This window comes from Scyliorhinus torazame, chromosome 22 (assembly GCF_047496885.1).
Source record: "Scyliorhinus torazame isolate Kashiwa2021f chromosome 22, sScyTor2.1, whole genome shotgun sequence".
Classification (NCBI taxonomy): domain Eukaryota; kingdom Metazoa; phylum Chordata; class Chondrichthyes; order Carcharhiniformes; family Scyliorhinidae; genus Scyliorhinus; species Scyliorhinus torazame.
Window position 1 is genome coordinate 60097485 of NC_092728.1, and position 22044 is coordinate 60119528.

General features: G+C 45.7%; 1 long non-coding RNA gene across 2 annotated transcripts in view; it reads left to right on the forward strand.

Annotated features, from left to right (window-relative positions):
• LOC140398815 (uncharacterized) overlaps positions 1 to 22044 on the forward strand; it is a 149477-nt gene that overhangs the window by 104247 nt on the left and 23186 nt on the right. For both annotated transcript variants that reach the window (XR_011937566.1, XR_011937565.1), the window contains one exon: positions 2422 to 2573. This is a non-coding gene — a long non-coding RNA (uncharacterized lncRNA). The remainder of the gene's footprint in view (positions 1 to 2421; positions 2574 to 22044) is intronic.

Here is a 22044-nt window from a genome sequence, read left to right on the forward strand (position 1 = left end):
CAAGAAGTCCTCCCGATGGCCCTCCACGCCATCCGGTCGCTGCTCTGTACAACCACAAATCAGACACCTCATGAACGTCTCCTTGTTTTCCCCAGGAAGTCCTCCTCCAGGACCTCGCTCCCAACCTGGCTAGCGATACCCGGACCCATCCTGCTTCGGAAGCACGTGCGGGTGCACAAGTCAGACCCGTTGGTCGAGAGGGTCCACCCGCTGCATGCTAACCCCCAGTGTGCCTATGTGGCGTTCCCTGACGGCCGGCAAGATACAGTCTCCCTTCGGGACATGGCGCCCGCCGGAACCCCACACGCTCCCGAACCATTACACCCCCCCCCCCCCACAGCAGTGGGAGGGGTCAGTACTCCCGCCGCTCCTGCCTTGGCCCGCCTACCCACCGACGCCCCCTACAGGCACCCCCCCCTCGTGTCAACCGTTTGCCTCAACAGCGCCGCCTAGGGTTGATGAAGCTGGCAGGGAGGCCGAAACCATGCTCCCGGTGTCGCAACCACCGCGACCCCCACCAGAATCACCACTGAAGCCCAGACGACCAGGCCACCCGATCGACTGATTGCTTTGCTGTGACTTTAACTGTTGTAAATATCCTCGACTGCACGGTACCTCCATACCTGATCATACTATGTTAAAGGTGACTGTTACCACTGGCCACCACCCCCGCCGGACTCTTTTTTAACAGGGGGTGAATGTGGTAGTACCAGGTATTGCGGTACCCAAGAGGCTGATGACCATTGGTTAGACCCAGGAGTCTACCATTGGCTGTATTACATAGCTCCGCCCTGAAGGCGGGTTATAAGAGATGGTGCCATCCCAGCAGCCTTCACTTTCTGTACCGAAGCTGCTGGGGAACACGTTCTAGTAGATTAAAGCCTTCAGTTATGAAATCACTTTGTCTTGAGTGTAATTGATCGCACATCAGGGGGTGAGGCAGGGAAGTGCGCGTCTGCTGGGCGAGTAGCTGCAGTGTGATGTGAGCCCTCTGTGAGAACTATGTCACATAGTTTGTGACAACCTGTCCAGGGGCAGAATGTATGGGAGCAGGAGCAATGTGGACAGGCAGGGCTTGAAGACAGCTGGTGGTCCTGCGGAGTGGACTAGCTGATAGTGTCACTGGTGAGGCCTCTACCCTCAGAGGGGCAATGTGCCAGCGAGGATGGTAAAGGCCACCATGCATGTGTTCTTTTTTGGGGGTGAGGTCTGCTATTTTCCTGTTTCCCCTGCCGTGGGGCTACGCTTCTGATGAGTGCACTCAGGAGTGGTAGCAGCTGGGTGGCACGGTAGCACTCTGGTTAGCACAGTTGCTTCACAGCTCCAGGGTTCCAGGTTCGATTCCCTGCAAGTTCTCCCGTGTCAGCGTGGATTTCCTTCGGGTGCTCCGGTTTCCTCCCACAGGACAAAGATGTGCAGGTTAGGTGGATTGGCCATGCCAATTTGCCGTTAGTGTTCAAAACGGTTACCTGGGGTTACTGGGTTACAGGGATAGGTTGACGGTGTGGGCTTAGGTAGGGTTCCCTTTCCAAGGGCCAGTGCAGACTCGATAGGCTGAATGGCCTCCTTCGGCACTGTAAATTCTATGATTCTATGATTGAGCTTGGCCATGCCCATCCCCTTGATGGGTCAGCTGTGTTTGAGAGGTGGCCTGGTTGGGCTCCCAAATGACCAGAGGCTCTGTGAACATTGACAGGACACAGAGGGCAGTTGCAGAGTGAGTAGACAGGGGCCTGTAACTTGTCCCTAATGGGTGCATTTAAACAAATACTGTAGCAATGGCAGTCTGAGTCAAGCCATGCCAATCCTGAGTGGGCACCCCAAATCCATGGAACTGTCAGCAAGTTGCTCCCCGCTACTCCTCCCGACCCTGGCAGCTACCCCCAGCAAGCCATACAATTTTAAATATTTTTCAAACTTTACTGCCCTTCCCTCTCCCCCTCAGCAGCCATGGCACCCAGTCCCCGATTTGTGAGTACCTATAGTAAACTACACCTGCATCCCGTACCAGCCTCCCAGAACAGGCGCCGGAATGTGGCGACTAGGGGCTTTTCACAGTAACTTCATTTGAAGCCTACTTGTGACAAAAAGCGATTTTCATTTCATTTCATTTCATGACTTCCATCTGAGAGTCCCGGGCCATACTAGGTCAAGCGCGCCAATCAGATTTTAATGGATGCAAATGCCAGCTTTGCATGCCACCACCGACAGTGGGTACAAACCTCGTTATCTCCACCAGCGAGGGACTGGAGCATGGCGCCTGAATCAGCACCAAGCGTGATGCTTGATTTTGGCCAGACACCCGATTCTCTGCCCAGAATTTTGCCCATGGATTGGTGAAACCATAATGTGGGTTCATTATTTCCAGATTGTGTACTTTTGAGCTTATTGATCTTTCTCATGTTGATCATATTTTACTAGAAATTTTACGATGAGCATCAGACGATCCTGATGTGTTCGGCCTGTAGAGACCTTCACTGCCTGTAGCAATTCTAATTTTCATGATTTGTTTATCTGGTGTGGAAATATCGAAGTTCAGAAAACATCCGTGTTTTCGCACAAAGTAGATTCAGGTAAGAAATCCAATTCCTTCTAGTTGAGTATTGGAAATTTTGAGTTCATCTTTTAGCTTGCAGTAGGATTTTTAATGCGAACCGGAACATTATACAGCTATCAGCTTTTCTCCAACACTTTTTGAGTTAATTTAGCCCTGAGTTACAATACCTTTAAAAGCCACTGCATTAGCTAGTTGTAGGCATTGCATGGCTGTAATGGTGGTTTTATTGATCTCTTTCTGATTGTCCCTGGGTTTATCTCTGAGCTCTACCCTTGAAGCAGTGATTTAGGCAGGAAAATGGCTGCAGACTTCAAACGAAAAGGGAGAAATAACATTCTTTTTTATAGGCTTCCTTTGGCTGTCACTGGATGGATTCTTCTTCTGAGCCCAGGCCACAGAAGGTATGTTCAGCAGCAATGGGTTGTCATGTCCGTAGGTTCTGCTTACATGAATCCCTCCAAATTCTGCTGTTCAATTCATCTTCTTGCTGATGACTTTTAATATTTAAGCTCTCCAACATTTTAACAATCGTACTGGGAATCAATGCCTGATGCTCGGAATAGCATGTTATCCCAGAATGGTGATATAGGGCAAAATTCTCTAACCACGTGCGCCTGGTGACCAGAGAATCCCACCCAAGGCTAATGGCCAATCGTGACGATCTTGCGGCAGGCGGTGCGGAAGAATCCAGTCCATAATTTGCAGAATCCTTACAAAGCTGCAGAATCACATACGCATGGTGAGTTTTGATAGTTGCTTCACTTTCACACCAACTCCTTTCTTCTATTAGTGGAAACTGTTGAGGCTTGTATATTTTACTTCAAATCTTCAAAAAAAACATGTTGCCACTCTGCCTCTCTTGTCTTTCACATTTCTTCAAAAGCGGTTCTGCCACCATCCATAATGTTACTTTTTTCTTGTCTTTGACATCAATGAACACAAGAATTGGTGAAATAATAATGTGGGTTCTTCGTATGAAGATCAGACTACATACAGGTAACATTCACCGGCAGCTAAGTATAGTGCATCTGACTTCTACCACTGCTGCTCATCGACTGACTACAAGTCACGGGACAAACGCATCGCATCCTATCGAAGTACTAATGATTGACAGAGTTTAAAATGCTCATTCTTAAAGGTAGCTGCACATCATATCACAACATTACTTAAAAGAGCTCTTAAGCATGAGTGAATAATTCTCTTTTATTTTAACTGCTTTTATGGGAAAAAGGTGTCATTTCTATTTGCACAGAAGTTAACCAGAAGGTTAGCAGGAAATCCTGGCACAGTTTGCAAGATAAAGTGTTACAACTATTAAAAATGAATGATGGCTTACCTTTTCATTGGTAGCTTTGGTCCATTCTTGTGAATGTCATGTAGAAATCGATAACTGAGTTCATCAGTGTCATATAAATTGATATCTCTGCACTCTTGTAATTGGACAGACACAGGATGGGAACGGTGCTTTATTCTGCTCTGCTTTCAACGCTCCTTTGATTGCATTGTAGATTATTCTTCAATAAGGCTTCTCCCCATCTCAGCAATCATCCAGTAATGCAATGAGAAGGATCAAATTAAACAAATAGGTCAAAAACTTTCCGTTCAACTTGCTTTATAAAGAAAGCTTTTTTTTTTAAGATGTTGAAAAAACTAACAAGATAATGTTCAAATGCTCTTAAAATGGGAATGTACATTTAAATGAAAACATGTGTGGAATACTGAGAGGGAATCAGTGAATTTGAATTGAATAACCATGGTGCATTCATTGAAAGTGAATCGGACCAAATGTGTTGGTGCATTGCAAGCATAACCAATTAACGTTATCTCATGTGATTGGTTGAATGTGACCTGTTTATGTCGCTGGGCCTTGGTTGACACAGGTGAATAATGGCGTAGTAATGGGAGTAATTGGTTGTGGAAGAAATGCTGATCTCCCTAACTGTTCTTTAGAGACCCCAGTAAGATGTGACTGAAGTTAAAGGAAGTATGAATATTTTAGAAGCATTTACTTATGTATTTTTTCCAGAAATTATTTTAGTTATCTCATTGTTATGCTTGCATTCTTCTAAAAATGTGGCTTCAGGCTGTTGTAGTCTTTTCCATCATCACTGAAGCTTTGCATGAATGCTTCCAAAGGGCAAAATTAAATTCGGCCTGGGAATTCTATTTGAATTGTAAGCATTTTTACAGGTGACAGTACGTCAAGGGCTCCCAGACGCAAAGACATCAGTTATTGACATCCCAAAAAATGACAAAGGCTGCAAAAGTACAAAAATCGTACTTTGCAAAGTGAGATGTGCTAATTGAAAGCAAGCTGCCTGTGTAACGGTGAATGGGGGAAAATGAATGATTTTACCTGGTTGAGCTGGAAGCTTCTTTCTGACATTGTTCAGAGTTGGTGGCTGGCATGGTCTAGGAACCTTTTAGCAAACTATTCAACTATTAAGACCTAGGAGGATTTGTGTTCGTCATTTGAGCATTTTTATACGACACGCATGATTAGTCACATGGAATTAACTCCTGTAATTTTAATACTCCAATCTGACAAAGCTCAGAAGCCTGCACCCTGCTCTGCTGTAATATGTACATAGCTCAACACCATACTACAAATGCCAGGTTTAACATTTTCCTCCCCATTACGTAATCCAGTAATGCCCAGAATTTCTAATCGCTGATCGTTACACCTTACACCTTACAGGCAAAATGAAGGGTGATGATATAAAGAACAAAGAACAATACAGCACAGGAACAGGCCCTTCGGCCTTCCAAGCCTGTACCAGTCATGAAACCAACCTTGGCCCAAACCCTAAAGTACAAAGAACAATACACTTTAATAGTTCTTTTCACTGAATTTACTATCCCCTCCTTTTACTAAGATCTAATCCTGCAAGTTATAGCCACCATTGGAGATACCGCATCTGGGATTCATTTGGAAGGAGTAACATGGAACCTGACCCGATCAGCATACAATATATGAACTGTAAACCTTGACTGACTATTTTTGTCAGTAGTATCTCTGATATTACTGTGCCTGAGATTTAATGTTACTCTGAAAACACTGTACCAAAAAAGTTGAAACCTTTGTGTTCTTTTTATGGTTAATGTTCTTCTTAAGCATAAGAGGTCAATGCAAGTTGTTCTTTGGTGAACAAATGTTTCCCTTCAATAGTTTTCTGAAGAGATTATACATCAATTAGAATGGACTTGCAGTGTCAAAAAATGTATTTAATAATTTTAGATGGTGCAATGAATCGTGGAGATCCCACCATAGAAGTAATTATTCAACTCAGCATACCTTGCCCTATTCCATATTGGAAGAACCTAATCCAATCCCCCTCGCCTGTGATTTCTGTGCAGCCTTCCATGTTTTGCTTCTTTAAACCTTTATCTTATTTACACTTGTAGGGCATGATTGAAGCAGCAGACTGTGTTGTGGCTGATAGTAGCTGGGAGACCCCGCTCCCGGGATCTATCCACCTCCCAACGCCTCGCGAGATCAAATGCAATCTCGCGAGGCGTTGCGATGCAAATTCCGCCATTGTGGCGGATCTCTTTTTGTCAAATCTGCATATTAAAGCACAACAGCTAGTCTCACTTCAATGTGCAGATTCCGGAGGTACCCGAGATGTATGATCTATCCCCTTTGCCCCAGAGATCTCCTGCAAGCACCATTCAGTGCTGGTCTCCACAGATGGGGACCAGATAGAACAGCACTCGTGGGGGACTCCCAGGGTATTGGAGGCCCCCAAGTGCTTTCCCTTTGAGCAGGGTGGCACCCTGGTACTGCTGGTGCCATTCTGGCACCCTGGTAGTACCAACCTGGCACCCTCAGTGCCACCTGGTTGCCAGCCTGACGGGCACTGCAAGGGTGCCAAACTGGCATTGATTTGCACAGTGGTGATCCGGCTGGGTGTGCCCTGCTTGGATGTTGAGGGGGGTGGGGGGAACGAGAGAGCACTTGGGACCCTCCCATAGTGCTTTGGAGCTTGGGATGGGGTTGGGAGTCGCTTCGGGGGCTCCAGAGATTGAGATGCCGTTTAAAAATGGTGTCCCGATTTCTCGTCACACTGAGGAGTTTCGGTGAGCGGAGCTCCTCAATGCAAAAAATGGGACTATGTATGGCCTCAGCTGTGCGTTCCCCTCTGAGGCCCCTATCTAAGTCGGGTGCGATATTATAGCATTGTGTTTCTTGACACTGCAAGTGCCGGGAAACACGTGGCTAAACATGCTCGCTATGGGACTTTTTCCCATTTAATTAAATCCCGCCCGTAATGTTGTGATTGACTTGACATCAATAGTGAGAAAGCATTCCATAACCTAATGATTATGTTCAGTTCAAACATTCTTTTAACCCTATTACAAACTTCAGCCAGAAAATTAGATATCCCTATTGGAGCTCATCAATGCTGATCTCCCGGTAAGTGGACTATACGCTGTTTCAATAACACAGCAGTGAGACCCGTGCTACAATAAACTGGATGCTCTACATTATTCACCTTGCCCCCATGTGCCTGACTCCCATCTTGCCGAAAGCAGACTGAAATGCAACCAACGTCAAACCAATAATATGTACACGGTAGCACAACAATGGGCAGCATGGTAGCACATGGGCAGCATGGTCGCGCAATGGTTAGCACAGTTGCTTCACTGTCCAGGGTCCCAGGTTCGATTCCCGGCTTGGGTCACTGTCTGTGCAGAGTCTGCATGTTCTCGCCGAGTCTGCGTGGGTTTCCTCCGGGTGCTCCGGTTTCCTCCCACAGTCCAACGATGTGCAGGTTAGGTGGATTGGCCATGCTAAATTGCCCTTTGTGTCCCCCCACCAAAAGAAAAGTTGGGTGAGGTTACTGGGTTACGAGGATAGAGTACAGGTGTGGGCTGAGGTAGGTTGCTCTTGTTGCTAACTTTTCGGTTGGTTCAATTGCTCTGTTTTATTACCTTTGCTCTTGAGTCGCCAGGTATCTTTATGATACCGCCACGAGGTTCAAGTCCAGGTAATGATCAATAACTCAATACACCGATTAGTAAGATTCAAATCAAAGCACATTTATTATACACAGTAATCGCTACTCATGCACAAATTCTACGTCTAAGCTACTTCTACAACTAACAGGCCTATACTTAACGGGACTGGCCCTCCAGGTCAGGGGAACAAATGGCCTTTCGTTCGGGTTCTGAGTCTGCGGGATTCGAGGTTCGTACGGATTGGTAGCTAGGAGCGCTTATCTTGTAGCGAGCATTGAATTAAGACTTACGGTCTTTCGGCGGTCACTGCACCGGTCACGGTCAAGGTTGGTTCGCATTGCTGGGTGACCCGGGCAGGATGAAGAGAGTGAGTTGAACTTGGGGGCTTAACTTTATAGTCCCCAGGGGCTTCCCGCCTTTCGGGGCGGACCCTGTACCTGGTTCTAGGTGATTGGACTTTGTTCCAATCGCTTGCTTTGAATTCTCCAATACTGGAGCGGTTCCCTGATCGACGGGTGGTCTTGAGGTGTTTGTTCACCTCCTTTGTGTTGGCTCCTGCTGGCGTCGGGGAGTCTGGCTTAGTTTTGTGTGTCCCAAATGTTGCTATTGTTCCCGGGGATTGCTCATTAGTATGTAGATGGTTGCTACATTATTATGCTGATGGTCGCTGGTATCGATGCTGTCTGGGCTTTTGCAGAGTTAAATACACAGCAAACCTGCACCTGCTGGTTTCTGCCTGTGTTGGCTGAATTTCCCTTCAGCCTTTGCCGTTCGCCATTTTAAATCGGGAGTTGGCCAATTTAGGTGGCTACACCTTTTCCAAGGGCTGGTGCCTCCTTCTGCACTCTAAATTCCATGATTATGTGAAAATACAAGAGTTTTAATGGAAATATTTGACCTACAATTGGCCCTTGACAGAAAACAATAAAGCATGCCACACGATTTGCAAATTAGGTTTGATTTTCTGATGAGTGCCATAAGCTCTGAACATTACAGGGCAATTATGTTTTAAAATGTTCCCTTCGGCTAAAAAGCTGAATCGTAAAACTGAAAGCCCTGAAAAAGGGGATGGTGCATTCTTTGTAAACACCTCAGTTCTAAAAAGCGCCCATGTGATCTCAGGTTGCCCCAATGGGAAAGAAACTTGAATAAGTGCCCATTGATGGGTGGTTTTAGCGCTTCTGGCAGGTGTTCACAGGGCAGGACAAAACTGCTGCTTTGGAGGAGCAGGAAAAACTGCTTGCATTGAAGATCAAGTAGGGTACTTTTGAGAGTTTAGTTTCCGTTCAAATAAAGGGAACTGAATAGATAGGAATTTTGAAGATTTAGAGGTTGGGGTTGCCTTCCCAGCAGTTATCAGGGGCGAAATTCTCCGGTATCGGCACGATGTCCGCCGACCGGTGCCAAAAATGGCGCAAATCAGTCGGGCATCGCGCCGCTCCAAAGGGGCGGAATCCTCCGCATCTTGGGGGGCCCAGCCCTAACCTTGAGGAGCTAGGCCTGCGCCGGACTGATTTCTGCCCCGCCAACTGGCGGAAAAGGCCTTTGGTGCCCCGCCAGCTGGCGCGGAAATGACATTGCCGGGCGGCGCATGCGCGGGAGCGTTAGCGGCCTTTCACGGCATCCCCGTGCAAGCGCTGTGGAGGGAGTCTCTTCCACCTCGGCCATGGTGGAGACCGTGGTGAAGGCGGAAGGAAAAGAGTGCCCCCACGGCACAGGCTCGCCCGTGGATCGGTGGACCCCGATCGCGGGCCAGGCCACCGTGGGGGCACCCCCCCCCCCCGGGGCCAGATCACCCCGCGCCCCCCCAGGACCCCGGAGCCCGCCCGCGCCGCCTTGTCCTGCCGGTAAGAGAGGTGGTTTAACCCACGCCGGCGGGACAGGCATCCTAGCAGTGGGACTTCGGCCCGTCTGGGCCGGAGAATCGCGGGAGGCCCGCCAACTGGCGCGGCGCGATTCCCGCCCCCGCCGAATCTCCGGTTCCGGAGAATTTGGCAACCGGCGGGGGCGTGATTCACGCCAGCCCCCGGCGATTCTCAGACCCGGCGGGGGGTCGGAGAATCTCGCCCCAGATCTGGAAAAATCAGGTGGAGTGCGATGATTATCAAAGTACATTGGATATTTCAACCTGACATGGCGGGGATAGGTAAACCTCTGTTGGCTTTGAGGCTGTTCCTTTAATGCGGCATATTTACCAGAAGTGTGAGTTATAATGAATGCATTTTGTAAGGTGCATTTAGGTTGTGCGATAGTTAATATGAAACCTTTTTCTGTGTCTTTTTTAGCAGTTGCTTGTTAATTAATGTCTGATTTGAGGTGGTTTTAGTTTGTTTCAGTAAAAGTTTAAAAAAGGGGAATATTTTCCAACTGTTTATTTCTGTTGATGTGGTCGGTGTTCCTTTCTTTTTATAATATTTCAGTCTCAATGGGGATTGTAACATTAGGAATACTGCCAGAATAGTTGGTACAAACTTTAATGAGAGAATTCTCATCCCCGGACTACTCTTGATCTTGAGTCAGCCTGTCACTGAAATATAAGCTCCCAACCTCTGATGCTCCTCTGCTCTCTGTGTTTGCCGATAAGACCTGAAACAAATAGAATATTAGCTAATTGTTTTGCATGAGCCAATTAAGTTGATGTCTCCATTTATTAAGGTCATTGATAACCCCAAGCCGATTGTCAATGAAAGGTCACCTTTATTCATTTGCTTTGGGTCTGATTTGAACTGAGCCTTGGATCTGAGGAGGTTGTTGTATTTTGGGTTCAATGTTTCTACTCTTGTTGTGAATATTTCAAAGTCCAACTTTGTCGACTTTTTTTCAAACAAGGAGATGAATCAACAGGAGGGTCGGTGCAGACTTGATGAGCTGAATGACCTCCTGACAATAATAATAATCTTCATTAGTGTTACAAGTAGGCTTGTACAGTGCAAGGAAGTTACTGTGAAATCCCCTCGTCACCGCTCTCCGGCACCTGTTCGGGTAATCTGCACTGGAAGGAGTCGATGGATAAACAACAATGTTGACCCTCAGAATGAGTGTGTCATGAATCAAAGTGGAATTAACATGAGTTGATGGAGATAAGAAACATGTTAATCTGGAAGTCAACAAGATCTGAAATACAATAACATTGTAACTGCCATCTTCATTCAGATTCGTCACTTAAGATCAGTTACAACATCTATGTAAAGGTATGAGTTGAATATATTTAAACACAGTGGGAGGGACAACAAGAAACTGCTTCCCCTTCCAAGTGGAATAGTATGACGCAGTTAATCAGTGTGAGTCAAACAGTGACATTGTATTAATGTCGACTGTAAGCTCACTTGGTCAAATTGACTTTGAAAGTAATGACTCTTAAATTTGTCTATCATGAGTACAGTAGCATGGAGTCACTGACACTTAATTTGTTTCTTCCCAGGGGCATTACAGTGAAATTCTTCATTCCAGTAAATAATCTTCCCTATTTAATTGTAAAACGCAGGTAAGCATTGTCATTATTGTGGGCTTTGAAGTTTTGAAAAATATAATGTGAGAGTCACTTTCTAGTGTAGTCGGCTACAGAATGGTTGGTAATGTCTTAAAAAACGTTGGTTTGTATGCAATGTTGGTAACCTTTCTCGAATGAAATCCTGGAGCTTTAAATGGTGCAAATGGATTTCATCGCTATATCCTGGGATTCAAATGATCTCCACTTATCAATTCAGAATTTTGCAGTGTTTGGAGTGAATCAGAAGTCATAGAGCCATGGAGGTTTACAGCACAGAAAAGGCCCTTTGACCCACCGTGTTTGTGCCGGTCAAAAGCAACCACATAAACATTCTAATCCCATGATTCAGCACTTGGCCCATAGTCTTGTATGCCTTGGGATCGCAAGTGCACATCTAAATACTTCTTTAATGTTCTGAGGGTCTCTGCCTCCACCACGCTTTCAGGCAGAAAGGTCCAGGCTCCCACCACTTCCACTCTAAACCTTCTCCCCCTTCTCTTAAATCCATGTCCCCTGGTCATTGATCCCTCCACCAAGGGGAAAAGTTTCTGCTTGTCCCCCCCCCCCTTCAGTCTCCTCTGCTCCAAGGGAAACAACTTCAGTTTATCTAATCTCTCTGAATAGCTAAAACTCTCCAGCCCAGGCAACATCCTGGTAAATCTCCTCTGCACCCTTTCCAGCGCCAACACATCTCTCATATAACGTGGACTCCAGAACTGCACACAATACTCTAAAGTTCAGGTTAAAGTAAAGAAATAGTGCTGAATATTTGAAGAGTTTGATGCACTTCTGTTGTTAGCATTGCCACATTGACAATACTTATAGCAAGGTAATAAAGCTCTTTAATGTCCACTTTGAGTTTTGCCTCATTCTCCACGTGATCTAATTCCCTGGACATTGCTGAATGGTAATTGCTCTGTAATGCTGTGTTTGTTATGCTGGTATCATACCCACTAAAGCTTTTCCCTAAAACATGCAGTTAATTTTAATTTGACTTTGTCATGCATTCCAATTCTCTGTCTCCAGCCTTTGTGATTCTCTATTATTTAGTAATGATCACCTGGGTTGTTTGGCAATCATAGTCTGGATTGGGCACATCAGTTAAACACCTTTTTACCATTTTCCATTTTTTGCATCAAGTCCCACTGTGCTTTTTATTTTTAAGTCAGCATGTTGGAGATTTGTATCTTGATGTTCTTCAGAAAATATGTTCAAATTATTCATCAGTCAAGGCAAACGGATATTCCCAATGCACTTCCACTGTATTTATCCAAAAACAATTTTGTTTTGCTCAGCATTTCAATGTGAATCTGAGTGAAAAGCTTGTGAGCCACGCAATTGAAAGTGATCATCTTCAGAAGTTGTGACTTTTGCGATTTTTAAGCGAGAACAGAATCCACAGGAACACTGTTCGCCTATCGAGCCAGGCATGGACTATCATGATAGATTCATAATGACCTGCTGTCTTCATTCAGCAAGGACCGCTTGACTCAAATGGAGGAGTGCTGCAGGTTTCAGCGAAACCTACTTCACACACAAGTCGCAGTTTAGACATGCATAATCATCTTTCTTTCCAACCTCGGCCTATTTGACGCCCCCTGCTTGTTTTCTCCATTCAATTTCTCTGAGGTGATGTACCTGTTTAGATTTTAGATGACATGGAGAGATGTATGAAATTAGCAATAAGATGAAACTGAATGTTTGTGCAATTTAAAACATGGATTTGAGATGTACTGACATTTAAAAATAAAGTATTTTATTGTTTCCTTGTTCATAGAATCATAGAATTTACTGTGCAGAAGGAGGCCAGTCGGCCCATCGAGTCTGCACCAGCTCTTGGAAAGAGCACCCTACCCAAGGTCAACACCTCCACCCCATCCCCATAACCCAGTAACCCCACCCAACACTAAGGGCAATTTTGGACACTAAGGGCAATTTATCATGGCCAATCCACCTAATCTGCACATCTTTGGACTGTGGGAGGAAACCGGAGCACCCGGAGGAAACCCACGCACACACGGGAGGATGTGCAGACTCCGCACAGACAGTGACCCAAGCAGGAATCGAACCTGGGACCCTGGAGCTGTGAAGCAATTGTGCTATCCACAATGCGACCGTGCTGCCTTTGATGCTTGATCCTTGTTGTTTCCTTGATCTCTGCAATTGGTGGCTAATTAATCCACTTGCTAAAAGGAGTGGCAAATCCAAACTGGGCTGCATCATATTTGTTCTGTAACATTGATTTTTTAATTGAGACAGTCTTTGATGAGCAACAGGACATGTGTAGGTTGATACATTGAGGACAAGGAACAAGAATCAGAAAGTTTTTGATGACTGAAGACTGAGGAAACATTGGCCTAGATTTTCTGGGAATCGTCTCCGGTGGGACAGATAATTTAATGGACCAGCAAAGGGCACGCTGACTTTCCAGGCAGGATTTTCTGATCCTGGGGTGGGCGGGGTTGGAAAATCCTATCCAAAAGTGCTTGGCTAACGTTCCTCGAAACACCAATCGCACTATTTACCATTTCGAAAGAAGTATAAATATTGAACAATTCTCAGGCATTGCGAATGGGTGGATGCTGGCAGCTGAAATTAGCAGTTCTACTGAACAAAGCTAGGATAGAAAAGGAGTCAGGGGATACAGCTACTATACTTTCTGGTGAATACTAAGGGGCCACCAGAAGAGGCAAATGGTACATGTTCCCAGCCATTTGTGAAAGGATGCTGGAAGGAGCAAGGCAGGTAAACAAGTGTCATGGGAATGTCACTTTAAGAAATGTTTGTCTTCTCAAGTGGCTGCAGTGATGTCATTGTGTGGGTGGAGCTGGGCTCTGGCTCTGCTTTTTACTTTCAATTTGAGCTGGAAGCTGTTTTTGGCTCTGAGTTTTAGTTTCCGTTTTCAGTTGGGGAGCTGCATTCAAACGAACGAGGTGTATTTTGGTCTCTCTCTCTGCATGCTAAAGAATGTCTCCAGATCACTTGATGATTTCAAAGTAATACCTGATTCTGTAAAGAATACAAACCTACTGGGCAGGATTCTCCGACCCCCCGCCGGGTCGGAGAATCCCCGGGGGGGGCGGCGCGAATCCCACTCCACCACCCTGACGCCGGCTGCCGTATTCTCCGGTGACGGTTTTCAGGCGGGGGCGGAGTTTACACCGTGGAGGTGGGGGTCCGTTGCAGCGGGCCCCAGTGGGCCTATTCTCCGGGCCCCGGTGGGCCAAGCGGCCGTCGTTTTCTGGCCAGTCCCGCCGGCATGAAATGGACATGGTCCATCACGGCGGGACCTGGCTTGTAGGCCGGCTAGGTGAGTCCTCGGGGGGTGCGAGGGGATCCAGCTCCAGGGGGAGCCCCACAGTGGCCTGGTCCATGATCGAGGCCCACCGATCTGTGGGCAGGCCTGTGCCATGGGGGCACTCTTTCCTTCGGCGCTGTCCTCTGTCGGGCTCCGCCACGCCCAGTGTAGAGAAGAACCCCCCTGCGCGTGCGCTGAATCAAGCCGGTGGTTCTGCGCATGCGTCAACTCGTGCCGGCCCTTCGGACGGCGGAGTGGTTTGTGCCACTCTTGGCGCTGGCACCGGGACATCCGGCCTGTTGCAGGAGAATCCCGCACACTGTCTTTGTTAAATAGGGTCTTTGACTTATGGATGTTGTCAGCAAAGTTACTAAGGGTTACCTATAGAGTACTGTATCTTTAGGGGGTGTCAGTGTCGGTAGTTGATAAGATGTTTCCTGTGTGCTTATAAAATGTGAACTGGATTCATCGAATAAACATTGTTTTGTTTAAAATTACTTTGGATTTCTGTTGCATCACACCTGCAAAGTGGGCCCTTGCTCCTCATAACCAAAATCTATTAAAAGTTGTGGGTCAGGTGAACTCAATGATATACTTTGGTGTTCTCAAAACCATGGCCCATAATAACAGCCAACAAAATATTAACCTGTGTCACGTAGCACGTTGATATTATTTGCGAGGGTGTCGCAACTTGGGACACCAGTTCGTGGGAGTGTACAGTTTTATTTTGTGTTGGTGTGAGGAGACAAGTGAGAAAAAAATAGCTCAGCTGTCGGGTTACAATTATTAACGGTTATTTATTAAAGCAAAGAAAAGACAAATACACACAAACCGGACTACTCTACTCTCACGCAATTAAGATGCATGAATTATTAAACACACACAGTTCCTATAGAACTTACCCCTTGTTACAAAATATATCTAACATACTTGAACTCTGGCAAACCCAGTTCCCAAACAACATCCAAATTGAATAACCAGCAAAAGTTCCCACAAAATACAGGGATGCGACTCAAATCTGGGAACCGCCTTTTTCCTGGTCCAGTAAGGATATTTTAAAACTACTGTTGCAAATGTTTTCTGCACTGCCTTGGCTCTAAGGCTTCGAAGCTTGTTTGCTGTAAACCTGGCCTTCAGGAATGGTAGCTGGAAACTGGCCTGTCTGCTTTCTGAGACTGCCAGATGGTAACTGTCTCTCCTGGGTTCTCAGGGTCAGGGTAATTATACCTTTGTTGTTTTTTTGATTATGCCTTCTGTGTATTCGGCTGTCTGCCTCCATCATCTTCCTTGAGTATACATAACATATGTATATTTCAGGGACCTTCCCAATCGTCTATAATCTGTTTCTCCTCCACATGCCATTCATACATGATTATTACCTAAACTGCCACTAATGTTCCCCTTATCTCTCGCCCATAGATAAGGGGCGGGATTCTCCCCCACCGAGAGGGGCGGCCCGTACCGGTGCCGAGGAGTGGCGTGAACGACTCTGGCGTCGGGTCGCCCGGAAGGTGTGGAATCCTCCGCACCTTCAGGGGCAAGGCTGGCGGGGTTGGCGCCGCGCCAGCCGGTGCGGAAGGGCTTGGCGCCGCGCCAACCAGAGCCGAAGGACCTCCGCCGGCGAGTTTGCGCATGCACGGGGCGCCAGCGTGTGCTGGCATCATCCCAGCGCATGCGCAGGGGTGTTCTTCTCTGCGCCGGCCATGGCAGAGGTTGACAGCAGCCGGCGCGGAGGGAAAGAGTGCCCCAAGACACAGGCCCCCCCCGCGGATCGGTGGGCTCCAATCGCGGGCCAGGCCACCGTGGGGACACCTCCCGGGGCCAGATCCCCCCACTCCCACCCGAGGACTCTGCAGGCGGCCCGTAGAGCCAGGTCCCACCGGTACGGACCTGGTTTGATTTACCCCGGCGGGACTGGCCGAAAACGGGCTGCCGCTCGGCCCATCGTGGGCTGGAGAATCGGCGGGGGGGGGCGCTGCTAGCGGCCGCCGACTGCGCAACGCGATTCCCGCCCCTGCCAAAACTCCGGCGGCGGAGAATTCGGCAGTCAGCGTCGGGGTGGCTGGGCGGGATTCACGCCGCCCCCCAGCAATTCTCCAACCTGGCGGGGGCTCGGAGAAGCCCGCCCAAGGTCTCAGTCCGGTTGAATAGATATATGAAGCACTGTTTATTTCTTTAAGAACTCATTTGGTTAATTTGGACAAAATTAAATCAAAAAGCTTTTTTGTATGTACATTGAAATGTCCTTGAGACACTGAAGAGTGAAAGAAAAAATGTCAAAATAATAGTGACTCCAGATTTACAAATTAAAAGTCATTCCAAATAAAGGCCTTTGTAAAAGTAATTTTCACGAATGCTTCAAGGATTCTCCGATGGCTAAAATTCTTCTCTCTAATCAGTCAAGTGGATCACATTCTTAAGGGAATTCTTATCTGGGTTTAGCCCCTTACTTAGTTTTATTGGTCCTAATTCTCAGCTGAGACCCCCTTGATTCGTTCAGGAAAGTGTCAGTCACTTCACAGGCGATTGGTTAATTAGACATTAATCAATTACTCCAAATTAATCATCTTTCCCACGACTCTTGTCCCACATTCAAACTCCCTACGTCACGTCTGGTGTCAGTTACAATATTGTTTCCAACTAGTTGAATGTGCCCTCATATCGCATACTTGCAGTACATTATTCGCAACATTTGAGACAGTCAGGGACAGTATTCAAAAGTTTAGCCAATTTTATAACGTACTCATATTTCTACAAATTCGATAATTTTCAAGAATCATTTTATTTTCCGGTATATTTTAGCTACTATTTTAAAGGACCTCCCCCCCTCTATAATTGTTGAATCCAACACTGCCATTCTAAGCCTGTTACCGGGAGACGCATAGCAGTGGAGGTCCCTTTGAATACTGTCTACTGCAGTCTCCAGGCAGATTCACAATACCTGGCACTGATGGGAAAGAAAAAACTTGAATTATTTAGTCCAATCACTGAGACATGATAGTTTGGTTTATTATTTTCTTAATCAATTATGTTTAAATCTGTACAGATATAACTCTGCATGGTCACTTGCTAACTGCCCAATACAGCAGCTACCAATTCGAATCCAGCTTCGCCTCACAAAAAATGTTAATGAAATGAAAAATGCTTATTGTCACGAGTAGGCTTCAATGAAGTTACTGTGAAAAGCCTCTAGTCACCACATTCCGGCGCCTGTTCGGGGAGGCTGGTACGGGAATTGAACCGTGCTGCTGGCCTGCTTTAAAAGCCAGCGATTTAGCCCAGTGAGCTAAACCAGCCCCTAATCAGGTGGCAGTGAAAAGAAAATATTTCAGGAAGTCTTTCTGACTGTAACATTTAGTGTGCTTTCCCACCACTCATGGTGGTCGTGCTGAGCCAAGCCCCAGTTCTTGTGGTATCACAGTAATGCACCAATTGCTAAGTCCATGATGGATGAGTTTGCAACTCAAAGACCTGGCCAATCTACAATGGAGGTTACAGCAACAAAGCATGGATGACTTCACAGCATCACCGGTACATGTACACACTACCCTTGTACCGATACAAGTGGTGTGGCCTTCAGCTGAAGCATGTCAGGAATTGACTGCCAGGAGACGGGGGCTATTTTAGTGGTTCCTGCAGAAACTCAGCTACCAGGCATTTCACAATCTCACGTTTGGGTACACAGGCATGCATGAAGTTAGAGTCAACAGACAAGCATTAGAGGATAGCAAAAATCCTACTGGTAAGATTTATGAGATGATTTAGAACCTATTTTTAAATGTTGTACTATTTAGTTATGTTTGATGTTCATTTTATGCCTCCATGCTTCACATACCATGAAGTAGCTATGGAGGAAAATGGGGGGCGGGATTCTCCGGTCTCCAAAGCTGAAATCGCGTTTGGCGATCGGCCGGAGAATCCACGTTGGTGCCGAAATCGGGGGCGGTGCCGCTTTTGCGATGCTCCACACTCTCCAAAATGGAGTACTCTAGGAGTACACCGCACGTCATCGGGATGACCTGAGGACTCGGCGTGATGACTGCGGACTAGGTCCAGTGCCGCCACAGTCATGGGTGGGGGGGGGCGGAGAGCTGATCTGCGGGCAGTGGTGGCTTTGGTGGGGGCTGGGGGCACTGGTGGGGGGTGGTCCAGCGGTGGCGAGCCTGGCCGAAGGGGAGCACTATTTGGCAGGCCGGACGGTGTGGACGATGCCATGTTGCATGGCGCGGATGCTGCAGGCTGTACTACAGATTCAGTATCATTAGTTTAGTATCTGTAACTCAGTAGAGTTAGAGTGTGCCAACTTCATTTAGTTCAATAATGCAAAATAAATTTGTTTTAATTCAAACTTCTTATTTTTATATTCTTTGTCAATACTGCATATTTGGCTACCTTGGAGGAAAAGGCAAGGAATTCCACAAAACCCAAGCTTTTACAATCATTTAAGTTCAATTTTACACCCTTAGTATGGCTGTGTTACAATTTTGGCACAGGTAATAAATAGCATAAGTCAGCAAGTAATGCTGGCAAAAAACACTAGTTTCTGTGTGAAGACAGGTAAATTCATGAGCTTTAAATACTTTCCTCAGGGGAAAATTGTAATTCACCGACAAATAAAAGATATTGTATATTTCCTGATTGTGTTTTACTTCCGAATCATTCAGTGCTGGCAATGTTTATTTATCTCTGATGTTCCCTCTGGGAGTTTCATTAATGTATACAGAATACTGAGTTCTGCCAGTAAAACTGGACAATGTCAGCATTCAATGTTGAAGAAGTCCATTATTTTGGTTGGGAATTTACTGACTTTATATGGGGGCGGGATTCTCTGGTTTCCCCAGCCACGTGTTTCTCGGCTGCGCGCCATTTGCTGGCGGCGGGATTCTAACTTCCCACCCCTTGTCAATGGGAGTTCCCATTGAAACCACACCACATTGGCACAAAACCCACTGGCGGGGGTACGCTTCTGACAGGAAAAGCGAATCGCAATAGCCGGAGAATTCAGGCCGTGGTCATTCGTGCTTTCGGAATAAAATGTGTGCCATGCTAGTGTGTATGTTGGAAAATATTGAAATGAAAATCGCTTATTGTCACAAGTAGGCTTCAAATGAAGTTACTGTGAAAAGCCCCTAGTCGCCACATTCCGGTGCCTGTTCGGGGAGGCTGGTCCAGGAATTGAACCGTGCTGCTGGCCTGCCTTGGTCTGCTTTAAAAGCCAGTGATTTAGCCCTGTGCTAAACCAGTGTTCTTGCGATCCGTTTTCCAATTTTAGTTAATGTTTTATACAAGTTTGTAAACTTCACAGTTTTTCCTCAGCATGCGAGGTGTCCTTTTTTTTGATAATGTGGAACATTAACTGTTTATTTCTTGTTTCTTTATTTACTCAATGGTTTTTGAATTCTTGAGAAATTCGGGATCAGCAGACACATGAGAAATAATACGTGCCAATATTGTTGAATTAGTGTAACCATGTCACCGTGTAAAACCAAAGGAATATCTTTGCTTTGCAACAGGGAACAACCTACTATTGAATATCGGCGTTATAATTGTAAATATTTTCTGTTTGATCGCATGTACCAAGTCAGTATTCAACGCCGCAAGAACAGACCGCAAGAATAGATCTCTCCCACCTTTTCATTCCCCCCATCCTTCTCTCCTTTTTTTCCTTATCTAAACTCTTTGATCTCTCCCTCTCTTTCTTTTCTGCCTGAAAACCAAAGGTTGCAAAGTGTTTGAAAGAAATCAAAGCAAGGGAGATGCCAGGCTGACATAACAATAATGGAGGGTGAATGCAAAGGTAAATATCTGGCAAAATATAAACAATAATGTTAAATATATAATTAATTAAATGTGATGAAACATTCAAAGTAGAAATAGATATTAAATGATGTCAGTTCAAAGTACTGAAAATTACTAAGTTATGAATAATGGCTGGAAAATTGGGCTTCGTAACCCCTTGGTGCTGACACAATGGAAGCATTGAAGGTAGAAAATAGTTTATGGTGCAGGGAACCTTCTACTACATGCACAGTGCTCTGTGACTGCTTCTTTTCAATGGGGAGAGACACAGGAACTGCACAGATGATCATTCCATCATTGTGGAGCCAGTGTGGTCATGGACAGCACATCATGTTGGTGAATTTCTGCTCTTCTGACAGTGACCATAATGCCTTCATTTTGACACAGTTTGCCATTCTTACCATCTTTGGGTCTTCAAAAACAACAGAGAGTGACCGATTGGCAAAAAAGGCTATCCTTGTTCGCATGGGTTGGCCTCCACTCTACCACCCTACCATATGAAGACAGTGGGTATATATTGAATCATAGAGCCATCAGGAACTTTTTAGAGCTGACCAGCAATGCTTTCAATTCCTGGAGCTCTTGGGGGAACCTCCCGTTACACACTGGAAAATGGGTCCAAGTTCGAGGTAGCCTGCTGCATCTTCCACAGCATTGCCATCGTGAAGGTCACCAGGACTCCGGAGGGCATCTTGGGAGGAGGAGGTATCAGGGACATTTTGCCTCTTGTCTGTGAGCATCCACTCAGATTTTGCTTCCCATTGGACAATTTTTATTTACAATCAGGCCAACAATTCCCCACCTCACCATCGATTTGGGATGCCAAAAAATCAGTGACCCCCATGGCAAAGATTCTAAAATAAAAACCATCAACAAACTTTTTATAATATTCTTATCCAACAACACATTCAATTATACAAACCAAGATGAACTGGTCACCTTTGTATTTACCTTGAGTTCTTGCCTTGTGATATTGAAAATATTGAAAGATGTGTCATTTGAAACATGGAAGTCTGGCAATATCTGGTCTGAGAGAAACATGAGAGGATACAGGGAAAAATCGCACAAAGGGTTAAGAGCAGGATTGTAAAATGAAGATAGCCTTGGTCAAGCAAGCTTAGCAAACAAAACACACAGGATTTTTGTATGAAGCTAAAAACAATGGTTTCACACCTTCGTTGAAATTAACTATCTTAGTAAGCAGCTGGAAAGGAACGGATGAAGTTCAGTTGAATTTGGTGACAATTCTAGGTGTGAAATTTTGCTAATACCAGGTAAAGTAAAGAAAACTGGAGACTATCAGTCTACGAGAAACATAATTCAAAGCCAAAATCTAAGTCAAAATTATGAGCTGAGGACACAATTGGAAAATAAAACTATAGAAATGACAGGAACCAAACGAAAATTCACACCTCTTGAAACCAAAGCATTTTTGAATATCACAAAGGAACTTTGGACATCACAAAGGAAACAATGTGATCAGAGACCTGAGAGCTGAAGTCATGTCAAAATGAATACTTAGTGTGTTAGAAAGTTTAGATCAAAGATACTTTTTACAATCAAAGTCAAATAAGAGTTACTTTACAATAAAGTCATAAAAACTTAATAACTGTTAGAAAGAGAATATGAACCTAGAGACCAGAGCAGGAACTACCAGAACCAGAACTCAGAGAGAGGCGGAGAAGCAGAGAAGGAACAAGCAGCTCAGAGTCAGATTACAGTCATCTCGGCCATGGGAAAGGGACAGGGCAAATCAGCCGAGCTAAAACAGCTAATACATCTAAGGAAGAGTAGAATTTAAAGAGGCGGCAGAGTCAGCTCAGAGACAGGCAGCAGAGCCAGCTCTCACAGCTCGGTACATAGGAAAGATAGGACACAACAACCGAGCTCATCAGCGAATATACCCAAAGAAGACCAGACTTTAAAGAAGATTGATTG